Genomic DNA, 7,950 nt, shown 5'->3' with positions numbered 1-7,950 from the left:
CCGAGCCTCACCGGAAGCTCCACCGGAAAATCCCATGGAGGGGACCAGAGAGTGCGGAAATAAAAGAGCAGAAGCAAAAAAACTCCACAAGATCGTGCTGCTAAGGTAGAGACAGGGGACAATCCGAGCCACTGAGTGCAAGTAATCAGAGAGCCCTGAAGCAGGACCAACTGCCCAGGGCCTGCGCAGCCAGGAGAGACCTCAGACAAGACCTATGACGAAGCAGTAGCATTGGTGGAAGAAACATCTTTCCCAACTTTGTAACGAAAAGTTCCCCCATGAACAGGAGCTCCTGAGACGGGGTGAGACAGGATCTGATGAGGGTCACTATGAACCCACCGGTCCCTAAGCAACCACGCACCAACAACGGCACCGGGATCTCAAGGAAAATGAGGAAGAAAAACCAATCGTCCAGTCACAGGACCAGAAAACAAAAAGACCCACCAGAGGCACCAAGGATACTGTAAAAACCCCAGGGGAAGGAGCAGGGCCAAAGGGAAGTACACCGAACACAAATGCTGCACCCAAGGTAATGAAAAAAAAACGTGAAAGAGGAGGAAGGAGGATACGGAAATAGGCAATCAAAAGTACCAAGAAAGCCAGAAACTACCCAAAAGAAATAAGGGGAAGGTCTTTAGCATACCGACCATATGGACTACTAGGCAGGGTTCCTATTCTCTTAAAAGAAATTAATGAAGGTGTTTAACTGTGTTGCGTTCAGACCCTGTTATCTGCACTGTTAAGAAAGAAAAAGAAAGAGAAAAAGATATATAAAGAAAATAAAAAAAGAGACATATTACGTCTTTCCTCTTTTCCACAATTGGCCCTGCCCTTAAGAACATCTGGCCGCATGGCATTCTTGAGGCTGGTATCAGTGCGCCGTTATGCGGTAACTTACTTGTATTAGCACTGGAAACAGCGTGGTGATCTCATTCTGTCGGTGTGATAAATATAATGCACGTCTTTTTATAACTTGAAAGGCAGCTGCGTATTGATACGGGTGTTAAAATTAACTGCGCCACAAGAGGTGGCCCCTGCATGCCTGTGCTTATCATCCCCGGGGCCTAGACATAATAGGATGACAGCCTTGTAAGGGGCTCGTGCGCCTTCCCATCCTGTGCCACGCGCTCGCTTCTGCTGGCGCGGCTGCAGCCTGTGGTATTTTCCACTGCGTCACTCCAGGCCCCCATGAGAAAGAATGCATTGATCGCTGTCTTTATTGTTTAGATGTAGCCACCCAGGCATCGCCCTCTGTGAGCCCTCTTGCCCAATCACGCTGGAATCGGTACTGTCGCTCTGTTCTCGAACAGAGTCCGTGGCTCCTGTTCCTTTTGTGTTGAAGGAGAGTCACTTAATGGCGATGCCAAACCTTACTAAACTAGGAAACATAAATAGCACGTTGGGGGGCACAGTGTCGTAGAGTACAGACAAGGAGAAATGTGGAAAGGTCAAATAGTAGGTTGAAGGCCACTTGAATGTGACTGGGCTGTGATGACAATAGTTGCTGCTTTCATGCAAACCACTTTACAGACTATAGTGAACGACACATTAATAAATCCACGCTTCTAATTCCAATCCCTCCCCTCAAAGGCTCACACCTTGCCCCTAGTTCTGCCCTTCCACTCCCTTCCAACAGGTTATTGCACATTACCATGCCCACCTGTCCACTACCTGGACCCAACAGTTCTCCATAGGTATATGTATAGGCTCATCCTTTGCAAAGCTGGACCTAGTGTTCCTCCTGTGACCTTTAGTGTCTAACAAAGGTCACAGGAGCCCAATAGGTCCTGCTGCTTTGCCCAACTGTGTCCACAGGTCCTCCTAATCCTTCAGGATCTTCTGGTCCTCTGAAGCATATCAGGTCTTCAGCCTCCATCCTTTCCCCCTCTCGCTTATTCAATCAGGAACACAGCCAACTCCTGGGATGCTCTAACCATAACAACGGAAACTAACAATAGATATCCTTAACAAAGTACCCAAGAAAAATCCACCTGAGGGGTGTCCGTGCCCACACCTAACAGCTCTCAATAACTCCCCTCCTTCTACAACGATTACTACAGAAATCTCTGCAAGATTTCCTGAATCTTCAACAAATAGTCTTAAATTCACAGAAAAGACAAACGAAATCCTTCATTTTCTGAGCAACATTTATAGGAGCATTGACTAACAGCATCCCTGCTTATAGCAACAAACACTAACAGCATCCCTACTTATGACAACAAAGAACCAACACATGGGATGCTCCACTGCTGTCTGTCCCGCGCTCCCAGTCCTCTCCATCTCTACCCATACTGACCTTCAGTAAAACGCGTTGTTCAAACAGATTCATTCTTTTGTGGAGACCCATGGTCTGATTTGGCCTCTAAAGGGCATATTCATGGGTAAGTCAAGCAATCAGGGCCGGACTGGGAACCAAAACCGGCCCTGGCAAAGTGCTCGGCCGGCCCCCCCTCCTCCCCCTTGGGGAGGGGCGGGGGTGCCACCAAGCTCTTTACCAGGGCCGCTTTTCCGCCGAATTTGTTACAGGGCCGATTTTGCAGCTTTGCTGCAAAAACGGCCCTGTCACAAAAAGGGCCCCCAGGGGCCCAAAAACGGCCCCCACCCTTGCGGCCGACCGGGGAATTGCCCGGTGCCCGCAACGGCCAGTCCGGGCCTGTAAGCAATGCAGGCGCAGCAAGTCACCTTGCTGCGCTGAGTGACAGGGAAAGGGCAGGAATGTGCCATATTTAAGGCAATACGATGCATATCTGTCCTCTCTTCTGTGCTGACGTCCTTTTGGCTGCCTAGCGCTAATGCAGACATTCTTGCACCATGATGCAAGGGTGCCTATGTTGCATGCAGGATTGTTTTTGTGCAGTAAGGGATACCTTCCTGCACAAAAACAATCCTAGGAGGCATATTCCTCTTTCACATAGACAGAGGAAGAAATAAGGATAAATAGAGACATTTCTCCGCGTTACGCCTCTCCTGGGAAGGAGTACGATTTTGAGCATATTTCCAGGTTTACAAGTTCTTGTAAAACTGGGAATGCATCATAAGCCATGGGAGCTGCATGGGAGCACAGACTCAATGCCCATGAATCGCCTTCTCTGTGGAGAGTAACTCAACGCAGGGAATTGTGCTGCATTACGTTACTCCAGATGTTCAGAGCCACGTAAAGTGGCTTTGTGTGGCTTCAAAAATCTCTCTTAAGGTTTGCGTAGCTCTACACAAGAGCGAAGCAAACGGCCTCATAAATAGGCCCCAAAGTGTACAAGTTATGTGTCCCAAGCTGACTCAACTGTTGCTCTGCCCTGCTGCCTGTACAATTTAAGTGATGGCATCCGCCTCTGCAGTTACCAACTTCTGTAAATCATGCAGCCATATACAACGTATAAACGGTTCATCACTAAATCAACAACATTCGTAATTGCTCCTTTTTGACATGGACATCAGATGCACCATTTGCATCTGGGTTCATGGCACACCTTCTTAACATATTCATTAGAGGCCGCACACTGCTTAAATGACAGCTCAGATTCCATATTGTAGGACCATTTGTCCTTGACATCAACACACTTGCATGCATGCTGAAAGCTCAATGCGTTGACAATAATGACACAGCTCATCTCCCAGCGCGTGTGACACCAGGTATGAGGGGAGCAGATACCTTGGGTTAGGATGGCCCCCAAAACCGCCTTATGCTGGTGATCAAAGCAATCTCATTTAGGGTTGGCACCAACCACAAAGGCAGCCTCAAAATGTAGGACACAGGCATCCCTTTAGGTTCCACACATTTATTCCATCAAATCATGGCTGCCCTGGCCAATCTATCAAAACCAGATAACGCCTGTTTCAAGGACAAAAATCACTGAAGAACTGAAACATCTGCCATATTACTCCACATCTCTAAGCTCTCTAAAGTAAGCCCTGTGCCAAATCAACATATTGGCTACTGTATTTGAGCGGCTGTGTAATACCGTTAAAAAGTCATCACTCCCAAGCCACCCTCCGAGGAAGTAGCACTAAGTGCAGCCCCACTCTTTTTTGCCAATTTTCCTATATAAGTATCGTACATGCTTCTGTGAAGAAGGGCCTCCTGAGTATTATTCGAAGGGCAGAAAATGTACAACAGGCATAGCAGCACCAGTATTTTGGCTATCACCACTCGTCCCATCAACAACAAGGTGAGGGAGATTCAAAAGGGCAACAACTGCTGGGTTTTAGCCAGAACTGTTGGAAATGGCCCTTCCTAGGGTGCTTTCCCTCAACTCTTTGCCTTTCTCCTTCCTAGTTTTCTGCTGCTCTAGGTGCTAGCCTCAGGACTTTGAGCGTGTTTGACACAGCCATTCAGTGCCAAAGCGCTGTGCTTGTCATACACATACTAGTGATTAGTGTATACATGATTGGCTGATTCGAGTTAGCTGGAAGCCCCATGTCTAGGGGTAAGATATATATCCAAGGCATGTACCTCAAATGCTCCTCCTTGGACCTGCAGCAGTGGTTGTGCCATCCATGGAGGTAGCCCATGGATCATGCTACAGGGTTGCCCTGGTAGGGCCTGTCTGCACAGGTTACTGTTACTCTGCTTGGCATTTAAAAAGCTACATGCCAAGATTCTGCATGTCTCCTGCTACATCGGGGTTCACCGTGGTGACAGGGTTCCATGTTGGGAAGAGGTAGGATATGTGCGTATGTGCCTTACATGCAAGGTTTGTGCATGGCACCTGGATGGTGTGTTCGGTATAACGGGGCCTACTTCTCGCATTGGATTAGCATGGGGAAATGAAGGGAAAGGTTATTGAGCAGGATTCCCTATGTGCAAAATAGTAACAGTATAGTGTTTGGTATCGATGAGTTCATAATGGCAAATCCTCTCCAGTAGTGCAAGTGGATTCAACATTATGTGTGGATAAATGTCACATGGGGAAAGTGGGCATTTTGATGTTTAGGGCTCTGTGTGCCTGTCGGCCTGTCTCCAATTCACATCTTGGTTCTGGGGGACAGTACATCTGTGTATTCCTGATAGAAGGCCATAAACTAGGTACTCAAGGGAAACTGCAGACATCTGACTCTGAGGGACCTCTCTGGAATGGTAAAGTGGGGGTGGAATTGGCACCTGCATTCCAAGAGGCCCCACTAAAGATAGTGATCAAACCTCTCAGGGCAGGATGGTAGACAGGACAGAATTTAGAGAAGGCCTGTGTGATAGGCCTTGGAATGCGTCAAAATGCTATGCCTTCCCGGGAGAGGCATAATGAGGAGAAATATCTTTATTTCTTCTCATCATTTACTGCAGCACACGTAGAAAGAGGAAAATACCCCTGAAGATTGCTTTTGTGCAGGAAGGTGTCTCTCCATGCACCAAAATAATCCTGCCTAAAACTCAGGTACCCTTGCACCATGACGCAAGGGTGCCTGCATTGGCACAAGGCAGCACATTGTACCCCAGTGGAAGGAAAGGACAGAAATGCGACATATAATATTATATACTGCACATTCCTGCCCGTTTTCTTTACCGCAGTGCAAAGCAGCAAGCTGGCTTGCTGTGTTGCGCTGCCTGAACATATGATACATCTGGGCCCTAATCTTGTCCAATCTATCTACAGCTTTCAACCATCAACTATGCTGTCTTCTTCTGTATACCTAGTGACTGTGGATCCAAATGCTGGGCCTTGGCTTGGTTCAATCCTTTACTGTCAAGGAGGACACAGACAGTAAGATTTGCAGTTCATTGATCTGAATGGAGCCTGCGGGCCTGTGGCATTCCCTAAGGTGCTGTACTCCAACCACTGTGTTTTAATATCTGTTGCTACCCTCTGATGGTGCTTTTCAAAATGTGAACCTTTCTTTATAATAAAAATGTTGATAACTCTTAGGTTTTCATTAAAATCACACTAGATCAAGGGTGGATATCTGTATTCCCCACACTGTGGGGTACATAAATGTGGCCTGCTGCATTAGGCATCTGTCTAAGGGGAAAAGAGGACCATGAACTCTTCATATAACATTTAAGACTCTACCATTTATATCAGTTAATACCATTTTTGCATGCACCTAAGCTTTCTCCAATAATTCAGGCGACCTTTAAACTTGTAATTTCATGATTAGTTTTTTTCAACAGTAGTACTGAAAAGTAAACACCATGGCCAAACTATTGTGGCTCCGGAATGTGGCTGTGCAAGCTGACAGGTCCATCCATATTCTATCATAATTTCAAGAAGTATCAGTCTTCATGGCGATTTAACCCTGCTAACCAAGCTATGTTACAGATTCAAAAATGTTGATATGCCACACAGGAAGCTGAGGGAAATAGAAAATCACATTCTGTTTAAATGTAGCCTAAAATATAGTTATTTTAGAAAGCCTACCCCGTCCTTGGCTAATAACAGCGCTTCTGTAGTCAATCTCACACTGCCTTGAGAATATTTTGTCAATGAAAGTGCACTCGATGTAAATGATTACCATATCATAACACAATTACGCTTCTCTGCCTTGCCTCCCTTATTCCTGCTGGAGGGACCCTCTCTTCTGTTGTTAGTAGCCCCTGCTCCTCTACCACCTTTCTGCTCCTTCTGCTTTCCCTACCTAACCACCACTGCAACCATGTCTCATCTTTCCATTTCCCTAGCCCCAAAATTCTGCCCCAAATAAACACCTTGCTGCTTTCTTCAACATCACTTTTCCCATGCCCGCTGCTTTGCCATCTGGGAAGTTATCCTTTTTCAAATCATTCTTGTAGGAAATTGGGTTTTGATTGGGGAGGTGAAGACTCTTTTCAAGCAACAACAATAATCCCAGTCAATGGTGAACCATAAAGTTACTAAATTAACCCTATAGTTTTTTGGCATAACATCAGTCAGGCTTAACTTAGAGGCAATTTAAAAACTATTTATGCCGCACACAAACACTAATAAAGTGCAAACACAATACAAGAAAAATCCCACAACAATATAGAAAAATAGTGTAGAATGTAATCAATAAATTTAGATCAAAACAACAAAAATCCAATTGGTAGAACCATAGAAATGCAATTTCACAGATTTAGGTAAGCAAAACGCCTATAAGCACAAAATGCTACTCATGGGCATCTGGTCGTGCTAGATGTTATGTTAAATAGTTATATAAAGCACAACAACTACACAGCAATGGGTCTCCAGGAGCTGATAGAAAGAGCTAACTGAGACAACAGACATATCTGAAGATGTTATCCAGAATTATATAAAAGGTGGGTTTTGAGTTGCTTCCTAAAACTTAATAGGTTATTGTTTGACCTGAGCTGAACAGGGAGAGTATTCTACAATTTGGCAGTGGGGTAAGCAAATGAGCGACCTCCTCCTCTTACTCTCTTAATTCTGGGTACGTCAAGAAAGGCAAGTTTGTTTGATCTCAATGCTCTGGGGGCTATGTGTGGAGAGATAAGATGCTAAAGAATATTTGTGCCTGAGGAATATTTTAGCCTATGGTGGAGGCACGGGAGGCTAATCCGCAAAGGCGGAAGAGCATCGCCCCACTGCCCGCAGAGGCAATAAAAATAAAATGATCTTAATCCACCCAGTCCAAATGCTGCTCGGGAGAGCAGCGTCGGGATTGGCCGCAGTGGAAGCTGGGAGCTTCAGCCAGTGCTAAGAGGAGAAAAAAGCATGGAGAGCAGAGGGTGAGCGGAAGACCAGCAGGTAAGTTTTGTTTTTTTATATTATTTTAGCCCCCTAACACTGCCCCCTCCCCAGCGCTCCCCCCCACGCTCCTCCCTTTTTTACGATGCCCCACCTCACCACATTTATCTTATTTCAGCCGCTGTTAATTGGAGAAGGAGTGAGAAGAGTGTCACAGTCAGTCGTCACTGTAGTGCTTTGTGCCAATTACGGGCTCTTTCTTATTTAATCTTAAGTTTATTGCTGAGGAGATAATATGTGGATATGCAAAGAAATGTCATAGATGTCATATATGTTACAGTGCTACCAGTTTTTT

This window comes from Lissotriton helveticus, chromosome 2_2 (genome assembly GCF_964261635.1).
Source record: "Lissotriton helveticus chromosome 2_2, aLisHel1.1, whole genome shotgun sequence".
In the NCBI taxonomy this organism is placed as follows: domain Eukaryota; kingdom Metazoa; phylum Chordata; class Amphibia; order Caudata; family Salamandridae; genus Lissotriton; species Lissotriton helveticus.
Note: the sequence above shows the minus strand (reverse complement) of the source record.